Source organism: Sapajus apella, unplaced genomic scaffold (genome assembly GCF_009761245.1).
Source record: "Sapajus apella isolate SASKATOON/1434 unplaced genomic scaffold, GSC_monkey_1.0 scaffold93, whole genome shotgun sequence".
Taxonomy (NCBI): domain Eukaryota; kingdom Metazoa; phylum Chordata; class Mammalia; order Primates; family Cebidae; genus Sapajus; species Sapajus apella.
This window is the reverse complement of record NW_022437033.1, coordinates 1,974,770-1,983,056: the sequence shown is the minus strand read 5'-3', so window position 1 is coordinate 1,983,056 and position 8,287 is coordinate 1,974,770. Positions and strand designations below refer to the sequence as shown.

The window sequence follows — 8,287 nt, the reverse complement described above, 5'->3', positions numbered from 1 at the left end:
CTAAGGGTTCTTGATTTTCTAAATCTAATGTTCTGTAACTAAAATATTATGTTTGTTTAATTAGCTAAAGAAGAAAAACAATATTACGGCATAAAGGGAAATAAAGACCATGGTTGGTACATATTTCACCAGAGACATTGCAGCCAGACAGACTAGCATTCTAATTTGACTCCACCTGTTACTTGCTGTGTGATATATAGAAAGTCACTAAAATTATCTGAACTTTAGTTTCCTCATCAGTTAAATGAGTATAAGAGGCCCTACCTTTTTTTTTTCATGGTAAAGACTGCTTTATTGGTGACACTTAGTACAAGTCAATAAATATTAATCCTCAAAGAAGAGCTCAGTTATTTATCAGATTATTGGTCCTTAGAGAGCTGAATGAAACTGAACCAAGTGATTGCTGGAATGATTGAAGTCAATGCCGCTTCTTGGGAAATGAAGCTGTAGCCAGCTGATATATGGCATATGCTGTTCTATCAACTGAAAGAATCATGGTGGCTCTATACAGGAGGACATCAGCTACCCCACTCTTTAGATAAACTGGGATTCCATCATCCCCTGGAACAGCTTTTGTTTCTCTGGAAATTTATTTTTAAAATATCTATGGGAAGCAATGTTTATGATCCTCTGCCCAATCTGACAAAGAGCCAGCAGATTTTGTAGTATCTTGGCTCAGTTGGCCCTACTTTTTGTGGTTGTTAATATCAAATGACTTAGTTAATTAATTGTGATTTTTCACATACTAAACAAATCCTAGGTGTTATTGTCCCTGTGAATGTTTGACATTTATGAATGTTCTCCTGAAACGTTGACAGAGTAAATTTTAGTAAATGTCCTATCTTAGTCACCTCATTGTTCTCAACCCCTGACACATGGCTTACTTACTAAATCTTTTCAGGACAAACATAAAAAGGAGGGAAAAACAAAGGAAACACAGAAATGCGAAAAAAAAAACTAAATTATATAATAAATTAGTTTCAGATCTTCAACAATAACGGAAATTCTGCTATCTATAATAAGGTAAGTTCTATAATGTTTAGAAGTCATTTTTTTCTATAATATTATATGAAGATCTATGTCTGTCCGAACGCATGAGTTTATATTCATGATTTGATAAGAACAACAAATTTTCAAATGTGCATCAAGTGCATGTTAAGTGGGATTAGAATTCCTTGTGTTCCCTGAAACACATAGATTTAAACATGTTCTTAATCTATAAGCTGAATTCATAAGGAAGATAAAACAGTATTTCTTTCTTTCTATTTTTTTCACTATCTTAACAAACCTAGTTCTGTGGAAAATATGCAAAAAAATTATTTAAATCCCACCATATTTTCTATTTCAGTCTGCAGCATGACAAGAAGGATGAAGGGAATGCCAGTTTGGAAAGGCTGACTTGGTGGGTAAGCAGCAGACAGTGGGGAGAGACAGAGTGTGACAGTAATCCCTCTATTTCTGGTTCAGAGGTTTCCAAAGAAACAGGACTTGAAAGCAGAGAATAAAAACTGTCAGGAGCTTAGAGACATCTTCGTGTCATGCATCAAAAAACAGCTTGAGGAGTCAGACACATTCTGCTACTTGCTACCCGAATGTTGTTGCAGAAGTTACTTCAAAACCTCAACTCCTCAGTTTCCTCCTCTGATAAAGGCACTGATAATCCTCACTTTTCAGAGGAAAGCTGAGGATGAAGTTATATATGGGAGAACACCTGGGATACACTTAATGCATATGATTTTTCTTTCTTTACTCTTTAAAGTGGAAAGACAGGAAAGACGAACTAGTAGCTGCCGTTGGGTCTGTAAGCAGATCTTATTTGCAAGATAAGCTTCTGGCTTCTGGATTTAGAGGAAAAAATGTTGCAGAAATTCTCACAGTGAAGTGGCAGAAATCCTAGGATTTGATTATGTTTCTAGATGTTCTTATGAATCTAAGAAGATCCAAAGTGTGTTGAAAAAAAAAAAAAAGCCTCCTATGCTTGTCTTAATTTTAAAAAACAAAACAAAACAAAAAAACTTTAAAATGAGATGCAATGAGTTCAGCCTATTTGTTAGAATTCTCTAGAGGCATAGATCTAATGAAATACATATCTATATATCTATGTCTATCTGTCTCTCTGTCTCTCCTCTCTCTCTCTCTCTCTCTCTCTATATATATACCTAACAAACTCCTCTTCATATATATATATGTAGTTAATACCTAATAAACTCCCCTTTATATCTATTTATATCCCTTTATATCTATTTATAGATATAAAGGGGAGTTTATTAAGGATTTATATAGATAGATATAAAGGAGAGTTTATTAAGTATTTATATAGATAGAGAGATATAAAGGGGAGTTTATTGGGTATTAACTCACATGATTACAAGGTCCCACAATAAGCTGACTGCAGGCTAAGGAGCAAGGAGAGACAATCCAAGTTACAAAACTGAAGATCTTGGAGTCCAATGTTTGGGGGCAGGAAGCATCCAGCACCAGAGAAAGGTGTACGCTGGGGGGCTAGACCAGTCTCTCCTTTCACTTTTTTCTGCCTTCTTTATACTTGCTGGAAGCTGATTAAATTGTGCCCACCAGATTAAGGGTGGGTCTGCCTTTCCCAGTCCACTGACTCAAATGTCAATCTCCTTTGGCAACACCCTCACAGACATACCCAGGATCAGTACCTTGGCTCCTTCAATTCAATCAAGTTGACCCTCAATATTAACCATCACAATTCCATCCCTTGTCAACTTGAACCCATACACATCTCCTGAGATCATACACAATCTTCAAATAAAATAATAAGATCATAATTACACCTAACAATACAACTATCCTTCATACAACCAGAAACGCACCAATCCCCAATTCAAATCCTATTACATAAACTTAACAAAACCTAAATGTTGATATTAAGTCAATAAATCTTATGTCACATCATAAAGGAAAAGGAAATAAAATGAAGATTTTTTTAGTACAAGTGTATCGTGCACAAATATGTTTTTAACAAAGGAAGGAGGAAATACTCGTGACAGTTACAGTCCTTGTTTCTGAAGCTGGTTGCTGGTTGTAGTTGGTATTGATGACTACCTTCTGCTAACCATCAGCAAGCACCTCAGCAGGTCTTTTTTGTTGTTGGTGGTGGTGTGACCCAAACATTCCTGAGAGGTTTGAACCATAACGGACTGGGTTGTTGTAGCTTCCCATTGACTTTTGGTTATCAATGTAATGAACCAGTGTGATAACTTGCAGAAGTGAAAAGTGATTGAGGTCTCCGAATAAGATTGACACAAAGATGAAGACTTGATATACCCCTGAGGTAGAACAGTAAAGGTATATTGCTTGCCTTTCCAGCTGAAGGCAAATTGCTTCTGGTGGGTATTATGAACAGTAATGAAGAAAAAGGCATTTGTCAAGTAATTGACTACATACCAGGTACCAGGAGATGTGTTAATTTGCTCAAGCAATGAAATCACATATAGTACAGCAGCTACAGTTGGAATCACCCCTTGGTTAAGCTTATGATAATCCATTGTCATTCTCCAAGATTAATCTGTCTTCTTCACAGGCCAAATGGGAGAGTTGAACGGGGATGTGGTGGGAATCACCACCCCTGCATCTTTCAAGTCTTTAATGGTGGTACTAACCTCCACAATCCCTCCAAAGATGCAATATTGTTTTTGATTTACTATTTTTCTAGGTAGAGACACCTCTAATGGCTTCCATTTGGCCTTTCTCATCATAGTTGCCCTCAACCTCCCATTCAGGAAGTCAATGTGGGTGTTCTGCCAGCTGCTAAGTATGTCTATGCCAATTAGGCATTCTGGCGCTGGGGAAATGACCACAGGATGAGACTTGGGACACACTGGACCCATTGTAAGTTGGACCTGAGCTAAAACACCATTAATTACCTGACTTCAATAAGCCCCTACTTTAGCTGGGGGACCACAATAACATTTTGCTTCACCTGGAATCAACATCAGCTCAGAGCCAGTGTCCAGTAGACCCGGAAATGTCTGATCATATCCTTTTCCAATGCACAGTTACCCTGGTAAAAGGCCAGAGGTCTCCTTGGGGAAGGATGAGAGAAAGATTCACTGCAGAAGTTTTGGTAATGTAGTGGGGTCCTTTCTCAAAGGGATCTGGCCTTCTCTTCATTCAAGGGGTTTTGTGCCTGTAAACTGGCTCAAGTCTTGAAATTGATTGAATGGCCATGATTCTGTTTTTATAATTCAAATTAGGCTTTTGTCTATTCGAACTAGAGGTTTTTTTGCTTATATAAATTAAGTAGGAATGCAGTAGACTGCCTATCATTTTCACTTCTAAGAACACTGCAATTAATTAGCCAGTGCCAGAGCTCTACCAGAGTCAGACTATCCTAATTGCTGCTTTACTTTTGCTGTCCATGACGGTAGCTATGCCCACCTCGCCTTTGATGGTTGAGTGTCACCACTTGGCTCCTGCCACTTCAGGATTCAATCATTCCCATTGGATTTAAATCTTGTAGTTTAGTGACTGTGATTCCCATTATTAGATCTGACATACAAAGAACAGCAATTATAGGACTCTTCAAACATGCAGGTGCTGCCCTCAAAAATCTATTTCAGAAGACATTGGTCAAGGGCATATCTTCTGGACCCCTCAACTAGGATGAGTAGGTCTAAAGTGACTGATCCACTCTACCATCCCAATCTCCCTAAACCTTTGGATCCCTTCCTCTACATTAAACAAGGGAGATCAGGCATTTCCAATTTGCTCACAGTGGGACATCTTTTAGTCCATATTTCACCTAACCAAGCAAAGCAAATAAACTATTAGAACCTTTTTGAACTCCCTGAGCTATGACATTAAATGCAGAGTCCTTACTTACTGTGCCTAAATCAACAAATTCAGCTTGATCCAACTCTGTGTTCCTTCCACCATTATCCCACACCCTTAATATCCATTCCCATGCCTGTTCTCCAGATTTCTGTTTATATAAATTAGAAAACCAAAGCAGTTATTTTTGAGTGTAGCGCACCTCCTCATGGGTCACACTCTCAACCTCACCTCTAGGGACCTACCGGGACTTTAGTTATAAGTCTAAAAGCAAACAGTGGTGTTGTAGGTGATTCCTGAAGAGAATCAACATTATCTTGCCTGACAGCTGCCTCAGAGGAGGCCATCGCTGTTGCCTCAGGCAACACAGAGTTTATCTCCTCAGTCAAAGGTAAAAGGCTGATGTCAACATGGGTTGAGGAGGGCATGTTGTCACTACTGGGAATGGGGAAGCTGTTTCTTCTGGCAAAAAATGTTCATCAGAGTTTACAAACTCAGTCTCCCCAGCTTCATTGGGGTCCTCCCATATGTTCCCATTCCAAGCTCCAGGGTCCCATTCATTTTCAATTGATACCCTCACTTTAACAATAAACACCTGGTGAGGCTGTGCATGCACCTTTCCTTACAGGTTAGCTACTTGCATAGTAAGAGCTTGTGTCTGTTTTTCTGCAATTTCAGCTATTTCTCTACAGGAGGTAAGATTCTCACTCAGGGCAATCTTAGAGGATTTGAGGCTCAGTATTTGCTTCTGAAGCCAGGAGATAGAATCCCTGAGTTCATTATTTTCTTTCATCACTTTGTCTACTGAACTTAGAAGCAACCAACCAGCTTCATTATGTACCTTGGTTCTCCACATATGGTTAAAGGTATTATGTATACATTCGCTAAACTCCTTGCCTCTCACAAGTCGTGAATCAGGAGTGTCAAATGCATTTATTTTGCATAACTCTCTAAACAGTTCACACCAAGGATTATCAGTGTTCGGCATATTAGAAGTAGAGTCCTTAACATTTTTAGGTCTAATTGTATTAAGTAGTCAACTCCAGAACCCCAAAACCAATGAAAAAATCCATCCTTAACATTCTGTTCCTCTAGAACCACTACTGGTACCAACATTTGTATTAGTCAGGGTTCTCTAGAGGGACAGAACAAATGGAATATATTTATAAGTATATATAGAAAGGGGAGTTTGCCAAGTATTACTCACATGATCACAAAGTCCCATAAAAGGCTGTCTTCAGACTGAGGAGCAAGGAGAGCCAGTCTGAATTCCAAAACTGAAGAGCTTGGAATCTGATGTTTGAGGGCAGGAAGCATTCAGCACAGGAGAAAGACCTAGGCTGGGAGGCTAGGCCAGTCTCTCTTATTCAGGTTTTTCTGCCTGCTTTGTAATTGCTGGCAGTTGATTAGATTGTGCTCAATAGATTAAAGGTGGGTCTGCCTTCCCTAGCCAACTGATTCAAATGTTAATCTGCTGTGGCAACACCCCCACAGAGAAACCCAGGATCAGTACTTTTCATTCTTCAATTCAATTGAGTTGTATTAACCATCAAACTCAGTCATTCAGTAAACTTGGTGATGTCTAGCTCAATCCTAAATTTAATACTTGGACTAGTCTTCTGAAAGTGAGCAAAGAAGTTTTAAATTATGATCTATTATCAAAATGTAGGAGGGAAAGTATGATGTGTGCCAAATAAATCTATTCTTAAAGAGTTTGTTTAAATTCAGCATCATTTTTTGAAATATGGTGTTTCTTAATATATTATGTAGAATTGTTAGGGAGAAAGAATTATCAATCTAAAACAACTACAAGAAACAATTGCTAAAGGTCATGCATTTAACCATACCTGTGGCTGAAAACTAGTTTTTTGGCTACAGTACCCTAAGTTGAGTTGGTGGAAGCATACTGAAAATGTGAGCAAATCAGTTTAATACCTGAGCTTTGTATCAGAACCACAAAGCTTAGACCAGTCAGAAACCATACGAACACCATCAATAATTTGTAGAAAAAATGGGTCATATGTGTTTAAAATATCAAAATATATCATTTAATAAATGAATTCAATATCTAGGCATATACTTTAAATACATAATCAGAAACATAAAATAATAATTAATATACCAAAATTGTAACAACAGTGTTTACAATAGAAAATTTAGAAGAAAGTTAGATGTCCAACAGTAGAAGAATGCTTAAAGAACCTGTGATATAATGTTATGGTCTTGTATATATTCATCACGATATTACTTAGAAAGAATTTCCAATGACCTGGAAAATACTCAAAATATCATGTTAGGCCCTAAATGCAAGTTATAACATTTTAATAATATTTAAGTAATGTGTGCTCATGGGTAGAGGAATGTGTATGCATACCTCTATGAATATATTATAAAAAGGCTAGATGTAATTGCTCCAAAATATTATTGAGCTTAATAATTAAGTTTTATTACTGTAAATATACATATATTTTTAATTTTAGAATATCTACTACCTATGAGAAAATCATAATGATTTATAAAAATAAATTTATAAACATCTACATTTTTTCTTTAAAAATGTGAGATATGAACTTAGAGTAAATTATGATGAATTCATATTCAAGTAAGTCCAATTGACAATAAAATGTTCTTAGTTTTTCTATGTCCACAATGAGGTGACTTACCTTAAATTTACATACTACTAGTAGGTGAAAAGTGGGAGCAATTGAGAGTTGCCTCATAAATAATCATTGTTCTCTTGATGAATCCTCCTTGGTCTGGTGCAGTTCAATAATTCTTATCATCTGTCCTATTTTCCAGCTGTCTGTCTTCCTTATGCCACCTAAATCAGTGACAGTCATGCTTTTAATGGTGCAGCATAAACAATAAAGAATACTACAGGCCCAGGTCACAATCTTAACCAAAATATTTTCTAAAAACTTGACAAAATAAGATGCATAATATACTTTAAAATACGGTATTATTTTATATTAAACATGTGATATTTGACATTTGTATGATTAAGATCACTTCCGTAAAATGAAAAATTTTAACAAAGCTTTAGAGGTGGCTGCAGTTTTCACAGACTCGGAATAAGCCCAGCATTAGTTTAGAAACATGTGTTGTATTACTACTACAGACTGGCTATATTTTATAGATATACACACACACAAATATGTTCACATATACATACAGCCAGTGCTCGACTTACGACCATGATTGGTTCCGACATACCGGTCGTAACATGATTTGGTCATAAGTTGAGTAGGCTATATGTTCGGTACTGTGAAATGATGTTCTAAAAATCTTTAAGTCATATTTTATCATAATTTTCTTTCATTATTGTTATATATCATAACTTTCTTTGTTCATTTTATGCCATTTGTATCATCTCTACACCATTTTCTTTCTTATTTTTACATTCGTCAGGTTTAAGTAAAACACTGCATTACCAGTACAACTGGTTTAATATTTGCAAAACATACAAAATTACAAAATACAGGTGCAT

The 8,287-nt window shown here is 36.6% G+C and overlaps 1 pseudogene across 1 annotated transcript; it reads right to left on the bottom strand.

The window, feature by feature from the left end:
- Positions 1–265: 265 nt before the first annotated feature.
- LOC116535253 lies at positions 266–8,011 on the bottom strand (annotated as a pseudogene). The gene is made up of 2 exons (XR_004262120.1): positions 7,973–8,011; positions 266–669 (listed from the first exon to the last, which is right to left on the bottom strand). The product of XR_004262120.1 is annotated as a cytochrome c oxidase subunit 7A2, mitochondrial pseudogene (transcript).
- Between the last annotated feature and the right edge of the window lie 276 nt (positions 8,012–8,287).